Below are 23,864 nucleotides of genomic sequence, written 5' to 3' on the forward strand. Positions count from 1 at the left end.
AAAAAGGGACTAGCTCCCGAAACATGTTGTGAGTGAGAATACACCAATAAAAGGTGATTGCAGAATAAGTACTGCCGGTTTCTGGTCTGTTTCTAATTTCTATAAATCGAATTCTTATCACATGATGGATGGTGTGTGTTGAAACAGTAGGTCTACACTTACGGTATCTGATTATTTTCACTCATCCTTCTCTGCTTAAATCCATATGCCTCATCCTCCCCTGTGGTTAATACAACAACCCCCCAACACATGATTAAACACCTTAGGGGCCCTTAACAACAATTTCCAAAAGCTAACAAACCCCAAGAACAAACCCCTAACAGGCTTACATTCCGCAGGTAGCGTAGGGCAAGCAGAGAATGGCACACCTAAGCAGCACTGGGTAAGCAGAGAATGGCACACACAGACAGCACTGGGCAAGCAGACAATGGCACACTCAAGCAGCACTGGCAAGCAGACAATGGCACACACAGGGAGGTGTAAGGTACCTGTAACTGCAGCCGAGGCGCAGACACGGGGGTGCTTAGGTTCCTGAGGATTCCCGGCATCTGTCGCGCGCGTCTTTGCGCGGGCGCGCGTCCGTTCATTCGGACGCGCGCGCGTCGCGATGGACGCGGGCGCGTTGACGCTGCGTCATTACGTTTTTGGCGCCAAACTTGTCCCTATAAAAAGACGTCAGCAAGAGCAAACAGTGCTTGGTGATTTCCTTGCTAGTGCTTGTTACTGTGTTCTCTGATTATTCTTTGGATTTGTCTTTCTTGTTACCGACCTCGGCCTGACCTGGACTTCGATTACCTTCTGCCTGCCTTCGACCTCGGCCTGTTCCTGACTACGAGTATTTCTGCCTGCCTACTGACCTATTGCCTGATTCCCGTCTACGAATATCTTCTGCCTGCCTCCGACCTCTGCCTGTCCCTGACTACGTTTACCTCTGCCCGCCTACCAACTCTCTGCCTGTTCTCTGACCACGCTTTTGACTTGCATCTATTCCTTCGGGTCAAGTTCAGCAAGCTGTACACTAACAGCAGTTCTAACTGCTCTTCCTATTGAATCTCCAAAAGAGCCTGACAGAATCACCAAGCCAAAATGGAGCATTCGGAAGAGTTGCCTACCCTGGTCGACTTGTCTCAACAAATCGTTTCACTCACCCAGGTAGTGAGAGAACTGCGGGGAGATTATTTGCATGTGCAGGAACAGTTGCAAGATTTACAGATTTCTGCGATTCCTTCAGTCGCTCCCACATCTGGGCAATCAGGTGCTGCCGCCGGAGGAGCAACTTCTTCTTCTCATGAACCTAAGGTAGCTATGCCTGACAAGTTTTCTGGGGACCGAAGGACTTTTAGAACCTTTATTAATAGTTGCCGTCTTCTGTTTACATTGAAACCTCAGTCTCATGCTACCGATCAGATCCGGGTGGGAGTGATGATTTCTTTGCTTCAAGGGCAACCTCAGGCGTGGGCTCATCGTTTATTGGAGCAAAATAGTCCCCTCTTGGCTACGACAGATTCCTTCATTCAGGCCGTCTAAAATCTATGAAGACCCTCACCAAGTAGATACAGCTGAGGCAGCTCTACGAAACCTTCGTCAGCTCCGTCGTCCAGTAGAAGAGTATGTGGCTGAGTTTCGCTGCTGGGCTCCAGATACCCTCTGGAATGACAGAGCCCTTCGACATCAATTTCGTATGGGACTGTCCGACACCCTAAGGGATGAATGGGCAAGGGTTGGTTTACCTTCTTCCCTGGAGGAAGTGATTTCCCTCGCTATTCAAATCGACCAGAGACTCAGGGAGAGGCGCCAAGAAAGAGGTGTCACCTCATCTACTCCGGACTGGGTGCTCCCTACTGCTCCTCCTCCAGTTTTCCCAATTTCTCCTTCCTCTGACCCAGAACCCATGCAACTTGGTGTGGTCCGTAAGGCACTTTCGGTGGAGGAGAGACTTCGACGTAGACGTCTAAATCTATGTTTGTACTGTGGCCTGGCTGGACACCTGCTTAAGAATTGTCCCACATGACCTGATGGTAAAATTCCTTCATTTCAAACTTACAAGTTGCCCTGCATTCCTTCGCTGCAATCTTATATTCTACTTCATCTCTCGTTTCAGTGGAACCAAAGAAGGTTTGAAGTGGATGCCGTGGTGGACTCAGGAGCCTGTGGATGTTTTATTAATCAGGCTTTTGCAGATCTTCATTTGATTCCGCTCATTCCCAAGACCCAGCCCATTCCTGTCAAGATGGCGGATGGAAATTTTGTTGCTTCAGGACCAGTATCCTTGGAGACCCCACATATTTCGACCTTTTCTGTTCAGGGGCATTTTGAGTTATTAAAATTTGATGTGATGGAAAATCTTCTCTTCCCTGTCTTTCTTGGAATTCCTTGGTTAAGAAGTCACAATCCCTGTATTGATTGGCAGTCTGGGACACTTGTTTTTAATTCTAATTACTGCCGTGAAAATTGTCTTCCTTCCTCACAAGTTTTAGGCCTCACCACTGTGGATGATGAGACTTTTCAGTTGGTCCCTCATGTGTATCACGATTTTTTGGATGTCTTCAGTAAGAAAGCAGCGGACTCCCTTCCTCCACACAGAAGTTATGATTGTCCTATCGATTTACTTCCCGGTGCAGCCATCCCTTTCGGAAGAATTTATCCTTTATCCGAACCTGAACTGGCTACTTTAAAGGATTACATCGATGAAAACCTTGCTAAGGGTTTTATCCAACATTCTACTTCTCCCGCTGGAGCAGGCATCTTCTTTGTCGAAAAGAAAGACCATTCTTTAAGACCATGCATCGACTTCCGAGAACTCAATAAAATAACTATCAAGAATCGTTATCCGTTACCCCTCATTCCTGATCTTTTTCAAAGACTTTGTCGTGCTAAAATCTTTTCAAAGTTTGATCTCAGGGGAGCCTATAATTTGGTTTGTATTCGTGAGGGAGATGAGTGGAAGACTGCTTTCCGTTCTCGTTATGGTCATTTCGAATATACTGTTATGCCTTTCGGTCTTTGCAACGCTCCTGACACTTTTCAGCACTTTGTCAACGACATCTTTCATGATCTGTTGGACCAGTTCGTCATTGTCTATCTTGATGATATTCTAATTTTCTCTAATTCCTTGGAAGAACACCGGCTTCATATAAGAGAGGTGTTACTTCGCCTCAGACAACATCAACTTTATGCCAAGGCCTCCAAATGCGAGTTTGAGAGATCCAGCATTGAATTTTTGGGTTTTTTAGTTTCCGATCAAGGTTTCAAGATGGATTCCAAGAAAGTAGAGGCAGTTGTTAACTGGCCCCCGCCTGTGGATCGTAAGGGTATTCAACGTTTTGTAGGGTTTGCTAACTTTTACAGAAGGTTCATCAAGGGTTTTTCTTCTATTATCAAACCTCTCACCGATCTTACAAGCAGTAAAATTAAATTTTTCTGGTCTCCGGCTGCTCAACAAGCTTTTGAATGTCTAAAGAAGTTGTTTGTCTCTGCCCCCATTCTTGTACATGCTGATGTATCCAAACCCTTTATTCTTGAAGTTGATGCCTCGGAGGTGGCCATTGGAGCAATTCTTTCCCAACGCACAGGACTTAAGGACATTTTACATCCAGTAGCCTTCTTTTCTAAGAAATTATCCCCGACTGAAAGAAATTATGACGTGGGAGATCGGGAACTGTTAGCTATTAAAGGAGCCTTAGAAGAATGGCGACATCTTTTAGAGGGAGCGGTGCATCCAATGATCATTTTTACTGACCACAAAAATTTAGAATATTTACGCACAGCAAAAAGATTAAATCCTCGACAAGCAAGATGGGCACTTTTCTTCTCTCGTTTTCAGTTCCATATCACATACAAGCCTGGTTCTAAGAATATGAAGGTGGATGCTCTTTCCAGAATTTTTCCTGTAGAAAAAGATGATTTGGCACCTGACACGATTCTTCAGCCTGGACATTTTTTACTTCTTCAATCTTCTTTTATCGAAAATTTAAGAAATTTTCCTCAGTCACTTACGGATTATCCTGGGGTTAATGACTTGTCACTTCAAGATAAACTTCTTTTTCGAAACAACAAGTTGGTTGTTCCTCCCAGTCTTCGTCTAGAGGCTCTTAAACTTATTCATGATCATCCTTTAGCTGGACATTCGGGGATTCGAAGATCTTTGGATTTGGCTAGAAGATTCTTTTGGTGGCCTTCTTTAGTAAAAGAATGTATCTCTTTTGTACGTTCATGCGAATCCTGCGCAAGGTCTAAACCATCTTGTTACAAACCGGTAGGGTTACTTTGCCCCTTACCTTTACCTGAGAGACCATGGAGTTCTATCTCGATGGATTTTATTGTGGAACTTCCCCCTTCAGACAAATATAACACTATCTTTGTGGTAGTAGATCGTCTTACAAAAATGGCTCACTTTATTCCGCTTCCTCGGTTAATTTCTGCAGCAGTTACTGCAGAGGTATTTATTAAGGAAATTGTGAGACTACATGGCTTACCCAATGAAATTATCTACGATTGAGGGTCACAATTTACCTCTAAGTTCTGGACTGCTTTATGTAAGGCTTTAGGTATTTCATTGTCCCGGTCTTCTGCCTATCATCCACAGACTAATGGCCAAACCGAGAGAACCAATCAGACTCTTGAACAATATATTCGTACTTTTTCTTCTTATCTCCAGGACAACTGGTTTTCACTTCTTCCCTGTGCTGAGTTCTGTTATAACAACTCTATACATTCTTCCACAGGTCAAACACCATTCTTCTCTAATGTGGGATTCCATCCTATTATGTTTCCAGATATCTTGCCTGAAATAACCCTTCCTTCGCTCCAGGATCGTTTGAAGTTTTTGAAACAAAACTCTGAGACTCTGAAGATACACATCAGCAAGGCTCAACAAAACTTTAAGATCTTTGCAGATCGAAGACGAGGGGAGGATCCGGAATTCAAGGTGGGTGATAAAGTTTGGCTGTCTACATTGAATCTACGCCTTTCTAACCCCTCCAAGAAGCTGGCTCCGAAGTTTCTGGGACCCTTTTCTGTTAAAAGAGTTGTTAACCCTGTCTCTTTTGAACTTGATTTACCAAAGTCCTTGAAAGCTTATCCTGTTTTCCACTCTGCTCTGCTCAAGAGGGTTGTTCCAAATACTTTTCATGGTCGTATCCTTCCTCCTCCTCCTGTGGTTTCTTGTCAAGGCGACGCGGAATTTGAGGTGGAGAAGATTCTAGATTCAAGGTTTCAAGGCAGGATTACAGTATCTTGTCAAGTGGAAAGGATTTCCTAACGAAGAGAATTCCTGGGAACCAGTGGAAAACGTTCATGCTCTGAGGTTGGTTTCAGCTTTCCATAGGAGTCACCCTGAGAAGCCTGCTGAAGATGTCCTGAGGCCGCCCCTCAGGGGGGGGCAATGTAAGGTACCTGTAACTGCAGCCGAGGCGCAGACACGGGGGTGCTTAGGTTCCTGAGGATTCCCGGCGTCTGTCGCGCGCGCGCGTCTTTGCGCGGGCGCGTGTCCGTTCATTCGGACGCGCGCGCGTCGCGATGGACGCGGGCGCGTTGACGCTGCGTCATTACGTTTTTGGCGCCAAACTTGTCCCTATAAAAAGACGTCAGCAAGAGCAAACAGTGCTTGGTGATTTCCTTGCTAGTGCTTGTTACTGTGTTCTCTGATTATTCTTTGGATTTGTCTTTCTTGTTACCGACCTCGGCCTGACCTGGACTTCGATTACCTTCTGCCTGCCTTCGACCTCGGCCTGTTCCTGACTACGAGTATTTCTGCCTGCCTACTGACCTATTGCCTGATTCCCGTCTACGAATATCTTCTGCCTGCCTCCGACCTCTGCCTGTCCCTGACTACGTTTACCTCTGCCCGCCTACCGACTCTCTGCCTGTTCTCTGACCACGCTTTTGACTTGCATCTATTCCTTCGGGTCAAGTTCAGCAAGCTGTACACTAACAGCAGTTCTAACTGCTCTTCCTATTGAATCTCCAAAAGAGCCTGACAGGAGGGAAGGCAGAACAGAGCAGGAGACAGGGAAATCTATCATTCTATGTACTACATACAGTGACACAGTGCTGGTGCCTCATTAGCATTTTCAATAAGATGAGAACAGGTGAACAATGTGGGCAGTTTCAGTCTGGGTCTCAGGTGTGAACAGTACAGGGCTTTAGGATACAAACAATAGAGGTGTCACAAGTGTGAACAATACAGGGGGATCACAGGTGTGAACAAAACAGGGCATTACAGTCTGAATTTGAGGCTTAAACAATGCAGGGGCTAGTTAGTCTCTGTAGTGATACCTTTTAAATCTTACATATGGTAAGCAGACACAGCATGTGGGGGGGGGCACAGAAGGGGGGGGGGTCGCCAGTTGGACAGCCCTGATCTAGACCACTGGTTTTCAAACTTTTTCAATACCTATTCAAGGTCCAAAATATATTGAAGGTCCTAAAGATGACCCAGCAAACTTGTTCCATCTCTGAACTACTCAGGATGCTGAACAAGCAAACATTGCTTTTCACATGTAAAAGTGCAGTTATAGACTACTGAGTCAGCGCTACAATCTTGTTTTAGAAGTTCAAATTACAGGAGGACATTTTTGTAAATGTGTTGAAGCATATCCACAACCAGTAGGTTAAGATAACTTGTTTCCATTCCAAATATGGTAAGATGGGCTGAAGTCTGCCTAGAGTTCTTCAAGATGTATCTGTGGCTCTACAGAACACACTGCCTCTTTAAACATTACCTACATCACAATAAATTCTGCTGCTATTTAGGATATTTATCTCTTGAACACTTAAAAATACAACAATCCAGCAAGAAAACAGCAAGAAACAAAAGCTAAGAATGGAAAATATTTCTTCACTGATATCAATCATAAAATAAACGTCACCTGTTAGTCATTGCCTAATCTCCTGCACTGGAACCTGTTTTTCTATCCTTTTATCCTTTTTTTTTTACAATTTATCAGCAGATTCAGAGTGCTGCCTGCCTCACCCTGCTATATAAAGCACTGGCATTTCTGATAAAGCCATCAAATTCCTTATCACTCTGTCATAAGCAACATTTAAAGTAACACAAGCTAGTTCTGTAAACTTTACCACAGCAGAGATTTGTATGGTGGATACAGGAGTAAAAACATAAGGATTCATTAAACTCACACATTTCCTAGGCTTAATTAGTAATTGTTGAGCATATGTTTTTGTCTCCAAAAAGTACAAAATGTATTTTTGTAAGTAATTCTACAAATAAAATTTCTCTTGTCAGTTTCATAAATATGTCTTGTCTATGTTATTCCCCAGAAGTATTTAAATATAGCCATTATACTTTCATATTTTGTTTTAAATTGGTGATTCACCTAACTTTTAGTATATTAAAGAATGCCCTTTTCTAAGCAACTTTTCAATTGGTCTTCATTTTTTAAATATAGTTTTAAATATAGTTTTTAATTTTTCGCCTTCTTTTTTTTCTAACCATTTTCAGCTTGCAAATGGGGGTCACTGACCCCATCTAAGAATTAAATGCTCTGTAAATCTACAAATATATTGTTATTGGCACTTTTTATAACTCATCTTTCTATTCAGGCCCTTTCCTATTTATTTTTCAGTCTCTTTTTCAAAGCAATGCATTTTGGACCCTAGCAACCAGATTGAAGAGCTCATAAACTGGACAACTTACTCATAAAAGCTAAATAATTTAAAAATGAAAACCAATTGCAAATTGTTGCTAAATATCACTCTCTGTATCATACCAAGGGGCCGATTCATGAACCTCGAGTGAAGGATTCGAATTGAAAAAACTTCGAATTTCGAAGTGTTTTTTGGGCTACTTCGACCATCGAATGGGCTACTTCGACCTTCGACTACGACTTCGACTACGAATCGAACGATTCGAACTAAAAATCGTTCGACTATTCGACCATTCGATAATCGAAGTACTGTCTCTTTAAAAAAAATTCAACCCCCTACTTCGGCAGCTAAAAGCTACCGAAGTCAATGTTAGCCTATGGGGAAGGTCCCCATAGGCTTGCCTATGTTTTTTTGATCGAAGGATATTCCTTCGATCGTTGGATTAAAATCCTTCGAATCGTTCGATTCGAAGGATTTAATCGTTCGATCGAAGGAATAATCCTTCGATCGTTCAATCGTAGGATTTGCGCTAAATCCTTCGACTTCGATATTTGAAGTCGAAGGATTTTAGTTCCTAGTCGAATATCGAGGGTTAATTAACCCTCGATATTCGACCCTTGATGAATCGGCCCCTAAATGTTAATGTAAAGGTGGACAACCCTTTTAATTTACTCTAAAGCTGTATCTGTTTGAAAATGTGCTTTTTGCTTTGCTCAGAGGAATTTTAGAACCTGGTGAGTGGTGAAGCAGTAATCATTAATACTTTGCTGAATATTGATGGTTTCCATCAATGTTATTATTCGGGGGAAGAGTACTTCTCAAAGTATTTATGAAAATATCATTGAAGAAGTAAGGTCATTGGCATACCATTACTTCAATGGCATTTCAAAAACCTTCACCAGATTATCACCAGGGAATAAACTATTAATGGCTCACCGTGCCAAATATATGTGTTTCATTGTTTTAAAGCAAATAACATAATTTCTTCATTTCTGAGCTGGATAACCCCATTTTACAGCTATTAAGTGCCAAAGTAGATGTCAAAACACTTTTGAAACTGGGGAAAGTGACATAAAAACTTAAGATGAATTTAAATCTGTAAAGGTTTTTTCACTCATTGTTTTAGGGAATTCTCTGACATTTTAAACCCTTAAGAGTAATGAGCCATCAGCATCCAATCACTGATTCCATTGGACTTAGATAGGTATTAGCTGGAACTCGTAGAGGTATAAGTATGAATTTGTGATACAGCCACAATGGTATCAGGATTCACATTGAGGAGTTAATTTTACATTGAAATTGTATACTTAGAGGGGGTTATTTATCAAAATCCGAATTTTTCAGATTTTTTAAATAAAAAAATTCAGACCAAACAAAATTATCAGATCGACAAAAAAAAAAATTTTTTTCAGATCACACGAAAACCGAAACCGTTCCTGACTGAAAAAACAGAATTTTACGTAAAATTGTCGGAAAAGACAGAAATGTTCGGATTATTTTACAAAAACCAGTGCAGACCATAATATCTTCAAATTGCAAATAAGACCTCTGCCATTGACTTCTACAGGACCTTAGATTCTGACTTTTTGCAGCCTAGGAGTATATTAAATCTTGAAAATTTGAGGGTTTTTTTTCCACAAAAATTAGGATTTCATAGTAAAAAAACTAAATTTTTTCGGGGTTTTGGCATTCAGGACTCCCCCAGAAAGTCCAGTTGCTTTAGATGCATTGGCATAGTTTGAAAATCCTGTTTAATGGTTGTCCCTTACAAAGTCATCCCATATCTGGCCAGTCATCAAATTGCATCGGATTCATTAAGAATTCTATTGCTTCCTTATACATTTTACAAAGGGACTAAGTTTTACCTGCAACTTACTAGCTGCTTTCTAAAGTAAAACTCCCAAACTTGGCTGCCCTTTTATTAGCCACCAGTGGTTATATATATATATATATATATATATATATATATATATATATATATATATATATATATATATATATATATATATATACACACACTCCCTTCTTATAAATAAAAAAACAGCTCATTCATACTTTATGAATGTGATTCCTGATATATTATTAACAAAACATGAGTCATGGTAAGAGTAACAGCAAGATCAATGATCAGCTTTCTAAGAGACACAGGTTCTGATTCAGAACAAAATTAACTGAGGTTGGTGAGTCCTTAATAGCATAATCTGTCAGCAGCATAAATAAATTAAATTATCTACATTTAGTGAAAAAATCCATCTGTAAACAGGGTTTACTATCACATCTAAAAATGCTCATATAACATACAGCCATTGGGTATTTTGTACAAAGTTCATTTTTTAAGCTGTCATATTGCTTAATTTGCAGAGGCTAAAGTACAGTCCAATGGAACAGTGCCCTCCACAGCTCAGCTGTCATGAAAACAATGACAATATTTTTATTAATAATGAACCATGGTTCATGTATAGAAGTAAGAATGCTTACCTCTTCCAGATAAGCTGAGACAGCAACTGCTTTCAAAAGCTCAGATTGTTTAACAGAAATTGAACATTGCTATGTAACCTATGGAAGAAAATATAATGTATGTAAATTATGTGATAACTAACTGTGTATCTCTTCTCTTAATTATGCATTGGGTCTGATCTGCATTGGGTAGTAAAAGTTTTGCTTACAACAGATTGTACGCTTTGTTAATTTGCTAATAAGCAGAAAACTCAATGATAACTGTATAGTAACATTCTGTTTTATAATATGATAAAAAATGTTTTTCATATCCATACATACCTTAATATCATATCATTCACTGTTTAAGAGAGACCATTGATTTTTCTCAGACAACAGAACAAACATATTTGTTAGGTGTTTAGAGATTTGTAGACAAGGCCTGCTACTAGTAGTTAGGCAAGCATGGCTGGCTGTTGGGGTCCCAGCTGACGCAAACACAGGCAAACACAGCTGAAATTACAGCTGGCACTGGCATGGTACTACTCTTAGGAGCCCTACACAGCTGGAGCCCCAGCTGGCAACCAGAGGACACTGCTTCAGGGAAGTTAACAATCATATGGGCAACTTTCCTAAACCCCAAGGCTAGTGTCCAAAGCAGCTTGTCTTATGCTTAATATACCATTTGAGGAGCTAAAATCCATCCCTTTTAGGCTTCATTTTATTGCTCATGGTGCCATGGAATTTATTTACTCCCCAAATTTATTATTTTTAATTATTTTGATTTACAAAGAGCACAGCTTTAAAAAATGCACTAAATAAAATTGGTCAACATTTACCACTTAGACACAGAGAAATTCATAAAATAAGACAATCATTGTGCTCCCCTGTCAGGCTATACCAAAATTACTTGACTGCCTTATTCCTTATATTTATATCTATGAACACACATTATCTCTCTCTCTCTCACTATATGGGGCCCATTCACTAAGCTCGAGTGAAGGATTCGAATGAAAAAAATTCGAATTTCGAAGTATTTTTTGGGTACTTCGACCATCGAATTGGTTAAATTCGTTCGAATACGAACGAAATCGAACGAAAAATCGTTCGACTATTCGACCATTCGATAGTCGAAGTACTTTCCCTTTAAAAAAAACTTCGACCCCCTACTTCGGCAGATAAAACCTACCGAAGTCAATGTTAGCCTATGGGGAAGGTCCCCATAGGTTTGCTAACCTTTTTTTGATCAAAGGATTTTCCTTCGATCGTTGGATAAAAATCCTTCGATCGATCGAACGAACGTTTAGCGCTAAATCCTTCGACTTCGATATTCGAAGTCGAAGGATTTCAATTCGAGGGTCGAATTTCGAAGTATTTTTAACTTCGAAATTCGACCCTTAGTGAATCTGCTATATATATATATATATATATATATATATATATATATATATATATATATATATATAAAACATTGTTTAAAGAAATATCTTATACAAACCTAGGCTCAGTAACTGTTTAAATGTGATGAGTTAAACCTTCTTGTTTAATAGCAACAAATGTGGATCAATTTTTCCTGCTGTTTGAGGATCCCTTGCTGATATGTTACAATATATTAGGAATGCCCGAATCCAGGATTCAGTTTGAATTTGACCAGGATTCTGCCTTTTCAGCAGGATTCAGTTTTAGCTGTATCCTAGTTCCTGGCCAAACCAAATCAGATTTCTTAAAATCACGTGACTTTTTGTCACAAAACAAGGGAGTACAAAAACATTTAACAATGCGCAATGAGTAAAATTCTTTTTTCCCTTCCCGCTCCTGATTTACATATGCAAATTAGGATTCAGATTCAGTATTCGGACAAATCTTTTTAGAGAATTTGGCGGTTCAGCTGAATCCCAAAATAGTGAATTGCTTGCATCCCTACTATATATTGAGCCCGAAAAGTTGCCTTTGAAAAGTTACAGAGCTCTTGTATCTACAATCTGCATTGAAGATGACAATAATTGCAGGTATGGCATCCGTTATCTGGAAACCCATTATCCAGAAAGCTCAGTAAATTTCCCATATACACACTTTTATCCAAATAATTAAAATTTTTAAAATGATTTCTTTTTCTATCTAATAATAAAACAGTAACAGTGGCGTACCGGGGGAGCAGGGGGTGCGATTGAGCCAGGGCCTGCACCCCCTCAGGGCCCCCCCGGCAGCTCGCGTGCCACTCTATTCTGCAGATTTTCCGGCCGTACAGAGGGGGGCGGGGCCCGGCTGCATGTCCCGCGCCAGGGCCCGCCCCCTCTAGTTACGTCTCTGAACAGTAAAGTGCCTTGTACTTGATTCAAACTAAGATATAAGCAGCAGAACCAACCAATTGGGTTTATTAACTGTTTACAAGTTTTTGTAGTAGAGATAGTTATCTGGAAACACCCAGGTCCCGAGCACTCTGGATAACAGGTCCCTTACTTGTATAGCGCTCTCGTTGTTCCACGCATCTGAATAATCTCACTATTCATCTGCCTTGTATATCCTTGGAACTACCTTCCAATCTAGTGACCCTCAGTTTGATTTGTTCAGAGGCTCTAGTATCTCAGCATTTCAGGAAAAATTATGCACAGTGAGAATCATAATGGAGGACAATGAATGCAGTAAATTGATGTTACTTCCATTCCATTGATCTTTGTGGACTGACCTGGAAATACATGACCTATGCTTTGCCACATCTCTGCAAAGCAATCTGGTTTGAAGGTTACTTAGTCATATTACTGCATGTCTGCCAACCAGTCTAACAAGATTATCCGGGATTATATACAACAATAAAACATGTTATTGTGTTTGTGGCAGTAAATCATTCAAATCCCAAATAGTATTTTTGATAAAGTGGTTAAGGCTGGTCTCTGCTATACTACACTGGATTAACCATATGTAATAATTTGCCCTTTGGTGAGATACACAGATACTCATCATGGTTAATGCTGGTCTCTGCTATACTACACTGGATTAACCATATGTAATAATTTGCCCTTTGGTGAGAAATACAGATACTTATCATGGCTTTTGTATACTTGAATACAGCTAGAATGGTCATTTTATATACTGAAAATAATGCATCAGCCTAGAGTCTCAGCATCTTTATAACAGTAATGTCCAGGCGTTGTGCACAGTAGCTTCTTTGTTTTTGTTAGTATCAGTGACACTCACATACAGGGTGAGCCCTAGGCCCAGATGTTTAGAAATTTAGAAGATTAGAGGTCATAGCAAATCACATACCTCCCAATTATTCCATTTTTCACAGGACAGTCCCGATTTTGACATCTTAACTCACAGTCCCGGATTGTTACTGAAATGTCCCGACTTTCTTTTTAATCTCCTGCACTGAACAGCCAAAAAAAGATACAACATTTCTAAAACTTAATTGGCTTTTGGCAAAGAGCCCACAATAGTGGCAGGTGCAGTTAGATACTTTTGTATCAATTTAAGATAAGCAAAGAAACAGTTGTAACTATTTAAGATAAACAGGTCTCTTAGGGAAACGGTGACTTGCATCTTAAAGGGCAATTCACCTTCATTAGCAAAACTGTAATAACACATAAAACCTGACCCTAAAACCCCCAGAAATGTGTTCAAACTTTCCATAACCTGCAAATTTTTGTAGAATTCTGTAAAATAGACATGGTAACTAGGGGGTGATGGTGTGTTATCTGCGCGTGGCAAAACTTTTTGTCCCTCTTTCTATTTTCAAACTGTTGGGAGGTATGAAATCATCAAGCAGAAAATAAGGTTTGCCTGTCACAGATTATTAAATTCTGATTCTTAATGCTCAGGATTCTAAGTTGCTATGTAATAAAAATCTGAATTAATTACCAATCAACCTTGTATTGCAACCTTTATATTCTATATACACTGTATATTGTGATTTGCTCCCTAAACTCAGGAAACTGACAGCAGCACAGAGCTAGTGCAGTGAATCCGCAAAAAAGAAGAATGTTCAGCAGTACCGATTTTAACTGCTATTTTTGCTTTGGGCCTTGGAATTTCAGGAGATATCTGGTTGCTAGGTTCATATTTACAACCAGGCAATGATTTGAATGAAAGACTGGAAGATGAACAGGAGAAAACAGACAGAAAACACCAGGGTACCTAATGTAGTTACCTACAACCCACATTATTAGTATAATAGCCAGAGACCTGCAACCTATGCTCCATACAGATACCCGACTTAAATAAATATTCCTAAAACAACTAAAGCAGGTACATTTCCCTGCAACTGCAACAGATGTGAAACCTGTAAATACATCCTGTGCAAAGATCAAGTTGCTATACCAAACACACAAAAAGTCTACACCATTCTGGACTACTATTCCTTCATCCAATGTAGTATACATGATTACATGTACTAGGTGCTCTACAGGAGCCATATATATTGGTGAAACAGGACAAAAATTGCACACAAGGATGAGCCATCACAGACATCAAATCAACACCAAATCATGTGATACACCAGTGGGGTAACACTTTAGCAGTCAAAATCACAGTCTTCGGGACATACAGGTCTTACTTCTAAAAGGAAACTTTAAAACTGAACGGGAAAGGAACATGTATGAATCCAAATGTATGGAGTTACTTACTACATTAAGACAGGGCCTTAATTTAGGGTCAGGTTTCATGTCACACTATGGGGCAAATTTAGTTATGGTCGAATATCGAGGGTTAATTAACTCTCGATATTCGACTGCCGAATTGAAATCCTTCGACTTTGAATATCGTAGTCGAAGGATTTAGCGCATTTCCTACGATCGTATGATCGAAGGAAAAATTGTTCGATCGAACGATTCGAAGGATTTTAATCCATCGATCGAAGGATTTTCCTTTGATCAGAAAATTGTTAGGAAGCCTATGGGGACCTTCCTCATAGGCTAACATTGGCCTCGGTAGGTTTTACTTGCCGAAGTAGGGGGTCGAAGTATTTTTTAAAGAGACAGTACTTCGACTATCGAATGGTCGAATAGTCGAACGATTTTTAGTTTGAATTGTCGATTCAAAGTCAAAGTCGTAGTCGAAGGTCGAAGTAGTCAATTCGATGGTCGAAGTAGCCAAAAAAATCATTCGATAATCGAAGTATTTTTTATTCTATTCCTTCACTCAAACTAAAGTCAATGGGCCCCTATGTGACCTGACTGAATCTAGACTCCTGGACTATTTGCACCCCATCCTTATTCATTGTATTTTCTCTACAATTGATCTCTAGCTATCTGTAACTTCCTTATTTATTGCCCATGAATACCTTTCACTGATCTAATAGTATATATGCTGTGCCTCTCTAGATTTCATTTGTATGTTGCCAGACGAATGGGCCTTTGTGCTCCGAAAGCTTGCAACGTATTTTTATTGTTAGCCAATATAGGTATCATTTCTACAATACTTTTTGTATTTGTTTGTTTTTTTATTTTGTTATTTTTGCTACTGGCTAACACGGTACCACAGTTTTTGTTTTGTGCTTCATTGGAAAAGAAAATGCATGTCACATAGTAATAGAAATTAGAAATATAGGTATGGGGTTAACATTACTTTGACTGTTAAATGGTATGGTTACATATGAAATTATGAGTATTTAGAAAAGTACAGCCTTCCAGCACCCATGTCAATAAATAAAATGTATAAATACTCCCTTTATTCAAAAGGTTTATAAGACATCAATAGCCTGATATGTTTTAGCCACACTTGTGAAGATCTCATCTGAGGCTTAAACGCATTGGGCCATGCTTGTTTGCTTTTTTATTGATATCTAATAAATATTTTGATTAAATACAGTGCTCTGTACTTACAAACACTGTTCTTCCTACAGAAGTAAATATAACCCAAAGAGTCCAATAACACCATGGTCCCAAATGCCAAATGTTTGTGAATAACTAGCAGAATGCAATAACTTTTGAATAGGACAGTTCTTAGACATGCATGTTTTAATATGTCTATGCTATACAAACTCCCTTACTTGCTAATCCATTCCAAAACTAAACATTGAAATCAGACTTTGGGGAAATAAAAGGTCCCAAGGAAGCAGGTCATAACTTTATTTGCTATACTTGTTTAATTCTATATTAACCTGAATTTCCTTGCATTCAATCAGCCATTAATAATTAAGGGTTTAATATTTTTTCATTATCTGTTATTTGTATAGTGCCTACATGTTTTCAGTGTTTTACAGAGATTCACATCATTCTCATGTCCCAGTGTAATTTACAATAAAGTCCCAATCACTTTTTTCACACCCAGGCAATTTTACCAGGAGCCAATTAACTTGCCTGTATGCTTTTGGAGTGTGGGAGAAAACCCAAGCAGACAGGGGGAAAACATACAATATCCTTGCAGACAGTGCCCAAGCAAAAATCCAACCTAGAGCTGCAAGGCAGAAGTGTGAGTGACTGTGCTGCACATAATCTCTGAAGATGTATGTTGACCACTGCCAATCTTGCTTTTCAGAATACATGTAAAAGGAACTGAGCCAACTACAATTTCTTTTGTGTATATCTACATAAGATATACACAAAAGGAAACATTTTAAAAAGATAAAGATATGAATAAACAATGCAGGGCCTGTGTAATGGCTTACCCTGGTGGTCTAGTGGGGGGACGGCAGGGACGCCTGCTGTGTCCGGTTCCTTCTGCGCCAGTTTGTAATGGGCATGCGCGGCGCGCCTCTGCTGTGTAAATTGGTGCCTGCGCGCTGGCGTGATGACGTCAGCGTGCAATGGCACGAAATTTGAAAATATTGAAAGGGCCATGATGCAGATTCTCATTGCCTGTTATAGGTTTGTTCCTGGTGCCTTTAGCTTTTTGCTATTCTGATTCTGACCTAAGCTTGATACCTGTCTGTTCCTGATGATTCTGACCTCTGTATCCTGATACATTGCCTGAATTTCGACTACCTCTTCTGTCTTATCCCTCTGATTGATCTCCCGGTTTTGACCCTTGCCTGCCTGACCTCGCTTTGAACGCTGCCTGCCCAGACCCGGCCTGATTTGTTTACGCTCACTTTCTGCCTGCCTCGACCCGGCCAGTTCCGACTACGATTCCGTTTAACACCTTGTACCATGACTTTGCTAACAGTCGTGCCCCTCTGCTTATCCAGAACCTCTAGCCTTGCACCTCTCGTTTAAGTCCTGGTGGCATCCAAGTAGCTGAGGGCTCCTCCCGAGGCCAACGGCAGTCACACTACAGGTGAAGCACGAGGCGAGACCAGGGTGCTTGGCATTTGTTGTGGTGTTGGGTGCCGACCATGACAGCCTGATTTACATAGCAGGTACCCCTAGGCCCGCTGCCATTTTTTGCCTTGGTCCCCTCCCCTCAGGAGCACTGGGGATTGGCGCATGGGAAATTTAAAAAAAAAACTATAGTATCTTCTGCCCATATCCAGTTCTTCCCAAACAATTTGGATGTGGTTGGGCAGCATGCCATCCCCTAAAATCCTGCCATCCTAGGCCCGGACTTTGTGGCCTTTCCACAAATCCAGGCCTGAAACAATGTTAAGAATATAAAACCAAATAAATAAAAAAGGTGTAGAGATAGTATTAAAGGGGTTATTCAAGTTCCAAACACTTTTTTCAATTCAGTTGTTTTTAGATTGTTCCCCAGAAATAATTACTTTTTTCAATTACTTTACATTATTTTTACTGTTTTTCCAAATCTAAGTTTAAAGTTGAATATTCGTGTCTCTGGTGTTTCAGTCTGACAGCTCAGTAATTCCAGTGCAGACTCTAAACAACATTTCAGTTGATACTTTTATTAGCAGCATCTCTGGAGTATTAGCAACTATTGTATCAATTGTATAAACAGCTGCCTGCTATGAAACCTAGAGAGTCTGCTCTGCAAGTACAAAGATAAAAAATGTATCAACTAAATGTATCCATTTAGAACAGTTTACAGGATTGGCAACCCCCCCTCCCAGGGCTGCTTCAGAAGGTGAAAAATTACACTTTACACTTCAATATTAGAAAAACTGTCACACATAGAAAATAGAAAGTCATTGGAAAGTCTTTATTTCTGGTGATCTATCTGAAAGCAACTAGTTGCTTGAACCACCCCTTTAAGTGCCTATCGCACAAAACAGGGGGAAGCTCAAGTTGGTCAGCCTGAATACTCTCACCTGTGCTTCATATGTATGGTGCTAAACTAGATTGTGAGACCATGGTCGACTAGTAATTAATGACAACTCTAGGACAGGCAATAATAAAAGTACTCATTACATAAAAGTCACACATCAAAGCAAATAACTATAAAAGGGCCATGTTATTACACTACTTAGTGCCCCTGTTGCCATATGAGCTTTTTTCTGTTGTTCGCTCAAGTTTCACCACCATGATATAAAGAAGTAATGTAAAATTGCTGACTTGAGAAAATATCACATAGAAGTACCTAACTATTGTACTTATGCAGTGCTAATATGTTCACAACATATTAATTTATATTTAGCATATATAAAATATTAAAGGAATATAAACATACACTGAAAATCTGTATTTTTCTTGCTTGAGAGGTTATAGGATGTTCTTAGAACTAGCTGGCCATATACATGGGAATCCACTTCTTTGGACACCTAGTCAATCAAATGGATCTTTGCCCAACTGAAGAGATCAAGCCATCTGCAAGGTCAACTTGGTCACAAAGCAGCTAGATCTCTCTTAGTTACAGTCTCTTGTCAAAGAGTCCCTCAGGTCACACTATGGCTGCAAAGGCAATACAGTTCAAGGTACAGTATTGTCGATTAGCTAGAGTGGAGTGATATGAATAGTAAAAGGGTTGGTTTCATTGATATTTAGAGTTTTTGCAAGTTGTTATGTTCCTATGATTATATATTATGAAATTGTCTTTATTGCTGATATTGATTGCACACTCCAACTAACAGATTAATACAATTGGTAAGTTATTAGTTTGGCATGGCAGCTTGCACTAAGGAACATTTTTACATTAAATCCATGTTGACATCTGCATTATACTATGTTTACTATGTTATCTACAGACTATTACATCTTATTTTTTTCCTTGCCATTATATTATGAAGGCTTTTGGGATTTTGAAGGTTTCATATGATGATAAAGGATAAAGGGTCTTTCCATAATTTGGATCTTTATACCTTAAGTCTGCTAAAAAATAATTTAAACATCAAATAAACACAATATAATTGTTTTGCATTCAATAAGGATTAATTATGTCTTACTTGGGATCAAGTACATGTATGGGACCTGTTATCCAGAATGCTTGGGACCTGGTTTTCCAGATAATGGATCTTCATACCTTAATACTACTAGAAAGTAATTAAAACATTAAGTAAACCTAATAGTCTGGTTTTACTACCAATAAGGATTAATTTTATCTTAGTTTGTATCAAGTACAAGTAAAACGAATTGTTTACTACAGAGAAAAAGGAAATCATTTTTAAAAATTTCAATTATTTGGATAAAATGCAGTCTATGGGAGATGGACTTTCCATTTGGAGCTTTCTGAATAACAGATGCCATAACTGTATATATTACATATGAATATGTAATCTCATTGATTATGTCATTCTGTAAGACTGTATATAATTTTTTTAAAAAAAGAGTAAAAAAATTTATATGATGATTCCTTACTCTTATTTGTCAGAAGCGCAATGTGTAGTAAGAATCAGTCATGTGCAACATATGTTGTTTGTTTTCCCAAGCACTTTGGGAAGGAAGTTTAGCTGTCTGGCCTGGAACCAGATTGTTGTAGCAAAAGCAACTTTGTTGTCTCTATATTAATCAATTAATGCGCACTGATTCGTCTTCAGCCATGGTAGTGCAAAACTGTACCAGCTGTATTGGTTATTGAGAAAATAGCATGCGCAGCAGTGTTATTATGCCTGAATTAATAATTTATGAATGCTTTTTCACAGGCCATTTGGATCACAAAGATTGCACAAATATGATTATGTTTCTCTTTAGTCTTTTGTAGCCATTGAATGCATCAATTTTCCATTATCCTAATAAGCTAGTTATTATTTTGACTTTAACTTGAGAAACATAAATGAAATATATACCATGTATAGGTAATTAACAAGAGACACTGTCACTTCGAGGGTGGTCTGTAATATTCAGCTTATGATTATGGTCATTCTTTCAACAGCATTAAAAATAATTTGATACATTTAAAATCATTATATGAAAAACAATTATACCAAGCAGACATGTATACAATAGGGGTTTTGTATGTTTGAAAAGTCAGATCCACCCTGAAATAGCAAAGACTCACGATTTCCTACAAACGTGATTATAAAAAAATGAAAGATATTCAGTGGGTCCACAATTACTAAAAAATATTGAAAATTAACAATGATTTTTCACATACTGCAGCGTTTTTCCAGTGCAAATGCAACATGGGACATAAAGCTTTTTTAACAGTGTGGAAAAAGCATCCATGTCATCATGCCTGTCCCTTGGGCAGAGAAAGGGCATTCTCTTACAACCCCCTTTAAGCACAAAATTGTGTAGGTAATTAGTTATAGGTGAATAAGTTCGCCTGGCGCGACAAGCCACTCACGTCAAAATCGGCGCACGTCAACAATATTCAGACACCCGTTGACTTTAATGCTAGCGTCAGCTTAGACGCCGGCGTCAATTTGCGATTTCCACATTTTTTGTGAAAATGTCCTTATTTCAAGATTTTTTCGTGAAAATGTCAGAATTTCATGATATATTTCGTGAAATTTTCCGATTTCCCAATTTTTCAGGGAATTTTGCAGGAGAAATTCGCCCATCACTATAGGTAATAAATAAAGAATGCAATGATGCACAGCGAAATAAATGAAATCACAGTAACTGTACAGCTGCATGCTAGTGTATAAAAACTTGGTGCAATCACTTTATATACAGCATTTTTTTGCACCTGCTAACAGCAAATGAGGTATGACATTTTCTTAAGCAACTGTACCCCCCATCCTCTTTTAGTCTGGCAAGTGCCCAGTACAAGAATGTACACATTAGAGCAAGAACACATTCTTACAGACAGATCCATATTTAGATATTGAACACACATTACATACTCACTTAAAAAGTGGACAGAAACAATAAGAATGAACTTGGACCTTGTTCACTGGGTTTCCCATGGATCCAGGTAGATGCCACATATAAAATGTACATTTCTTTCAATTTTTTTTAATTTTAAGAAAATACAATAAAGACAATACTTTTTCTCTACCACTAAAATTATTGTTGCTGCCCAGAGGTTACGAGACATTGCTTCTTTTTCCTTTTGAAAAATCGCAAATATTATACTGGCATACACAAAATAAAAATGTGTCCTCCACATACAGGAATCTTTCTTTATACTCACACTAAGGGGCACATTTACTTAGCTCGAGTGAAGGATTAGAATGAAAAATACTTTCAATTTCGAAGTTTCTTTTTCTCTACTTCTACCATCGAATTGGCTACTTCGACCTTCGACTACGACTTTGACTTCGAATCGAACAATTCAAACTAAAAATCGTTCGACTATTCGAACATTCGATAGTCGAAGTACTGTCTCTTTAAAAAAAACTTCAACTACCTGCTTCGCCACCTAAAACCTACCGAGCACCAATGTTAGCCTATGGGGACCTTCACCATAAGCTTTCCTAGCAATTTCTGATCGAAGGAAAATCGTTTGATCGATGGATTAAAATCCTTCGAATCGTTCGATTCAAAGAATTTAATTCGAAGTCGAAGGATTTTACTTCGATGGTCGAATATCGAGGGTTAATTAACCCTCGATATTCGACCCTTAGTAAATGTGCCCCTAACATAATTCTGTCAGTGGCCTCACAGATATCCTTAAGTGACAAGGTCAAATTGTGGGATAATATATAAATCTACTGGTGATTTGTGTGGTTTGACACTGCCCTTATTGCATTCTGGATCAAATGCTAATACCCAACACTGATTTTATTGAGGAATATACTGAATGTGTATAATTCTTGAATTTCAAGAAAATATGGTACAGTGCATTTGATCTTAACTTTAAGTAAAAGGCTAATGAAAAAGATTACACATAAGGGTCAGGACACACAGGCAGATTCAGGATGATTAGTCGCCTGGCGACAAATCTCCTCTTCTTCGGGGTGACTAATCTCCCCGAACTGCGTCCTCACCGTCTAAAATGTAAATCGTTGGTGGTATGGCACTCGCAGTGATTTTTTTCCGATGTTGCCTCAAGAGGAAACTTTGGACGACTTCGGAAAACGAAGTGCGCAGAGTGCCATCATCAGGCAGGGGAGGCAGTTTGGGAGATTAGTCGCCCCGAAGAAGAGGAAACTGAAGTAAGGTGGAAAGGGCAAGAATAAGATATATAGCAATGGTCTGTAACAAGACAGAACAGACAATCTAAATATAAAATTAAGCAGTGGAAGTGGCTTTACGCTATCATCTGTTAGTGTAGTTGGTAGTGTGTATGTTAGAGAGAGAACGAGAGAAAGGGAAGCATTGGTAAGGGAGGGTTAAAGTGGGCTCTATTCTGCCTCCAGTCACATTGCCTTGTCAATAAATTTTGTGTTCACTTGTTTTGTGACAGGGATTCTTTCCCTAATATGGGGCTGCCAGCTTTATGGGTTATTTCCAGTGTGTGTGATAATGCAGCCTGCATGCCAACGGCTGCTGAAGTTCAGGATTCCAAAAAAACTTAACGGCAGGACAGTGAAAGACAAGAGCGGGAGGTGGAGGGAGGGTACAGGGTGGAAAAAGGACACCGAGTAAATAGTTTTGTAGAAAGGCAAACATAAATTAGTTTGCTGGAGCAGTAACCCTATAACAGCTACAAAGGATGAATATAATTTGTTCTATCAGGGTTTATAAATATGTTAATATTGTATATTACGAATATATATAGCACACATCCAATTATGTTCACATAAATCCAAAAATCATCATAAATTGTTTGTAAGTTGTAATTCTCTAATACCAGCATCTTACAGAACCCCACAGCATAAGCACATGATTATAAAAATGATCAGGGCTGCTTCTAGGATAGGACAGAAAAGGCCTTCCGGAGTAAAACTTACAAAGGGCAAATTATACTGTGTAATACCTATTAGACATGTGCAGTATAATGTGGGATGTTGTACTTGTACTTCTCCAGCTGTTGCTGAACTACTGTTTCCAGCACCAGACAATATCTGAGGGCTATCAAGGGGAGTTGAAAAGGCATACAGATTGAGACCCCTAATTTAGGTAAATTCAGAAATCTGTCAGATGGGGGCCCAGCCAACCTTACTTGTCAGCTCTGATGCTGCTACATTTATATGATAATCTCTGTTCCAGAGAGCTTACTATCTAGAAGGAGGGAGAAAAAAAGAGTCCTCAAATGTTACTCATTGTGGAAGTAATTCTATGGTTATTTGTTACTGCTGCTCAGTAACTGCAGAAAGGCCACAGGCTGGGTATGTATATGCTGAATTTCTTAGTTTCCAGCCATAATATGCAACCATTGTGGTGCATTATAATAATGTAGATATACATTAGGAAATATAAGAAAGGCTTTATAAGAAAGACTTTTCCCCCTCTGAGGCAAATTGGAGAGGCTTCAAATGTTTTTTTCTTTTTTTTTTTTTGCCTTCCTCTGGATCATCTAGCAGTTAGGCAGGTTATCTACTGACTTTTGGGGGAATGTAATAAAAGTCGGTAACGGAAAAACTATTCGCAATGCAAAAAGTTATGCCTTTGCTCAAACAAATTTTGCTTTGCGCAAATTTAATATAGCGTTTACTGTTTACTGCTAACTGTTTAGCGACCACTTCCGACAGTGGAAGACCGTTTGCGAATTTTATAGTTTGCGCCAATGCG

General features: G+C 39.2%; 1 protein-coding gene across 3 annotated transcripts in view; it reads right to left on the reverse strand.

Moving 5' to 3' along the window:
* The window catches only part of casz1.S (castor zinc finger 1 S homeolog), a 309,346-nt gene that overhangs the window by 138,192 nt on the left and 147,290 nt on the right, over positions 1-23,864 (reverse strand). The window contains exon 4 of one of the 3 annotated variants that reach the window (XM_041571250.1): positions 10,084-10,161. The exons of the other annotated variants lie outside the window; for them this stretch is intronic. The gene's annotated coding sequence lies outside the window, so the exon portion shown is untranslated. The remainder of the gene's footprint in view (positions 1-10,083; positions 10,162-23,864) is intronic. 3 annotated transcript variants of the gene reach the window in all.

Source organism: Xenopus laevis, chromosome 7S (genome assembly GCF_017654675.1).
Source record: "Xenopus laevis strain J_2021 chromosome 7S, Xenopus_laevis_v10.1, whole genome shotgun sequence".
In the NCBI taxonomy this organism is placed as follows: Eukaryota; Metazoa; Chordata; class Amphibia; order Anura; family Pipidae; genus Xenopus; species Xenopus laevis.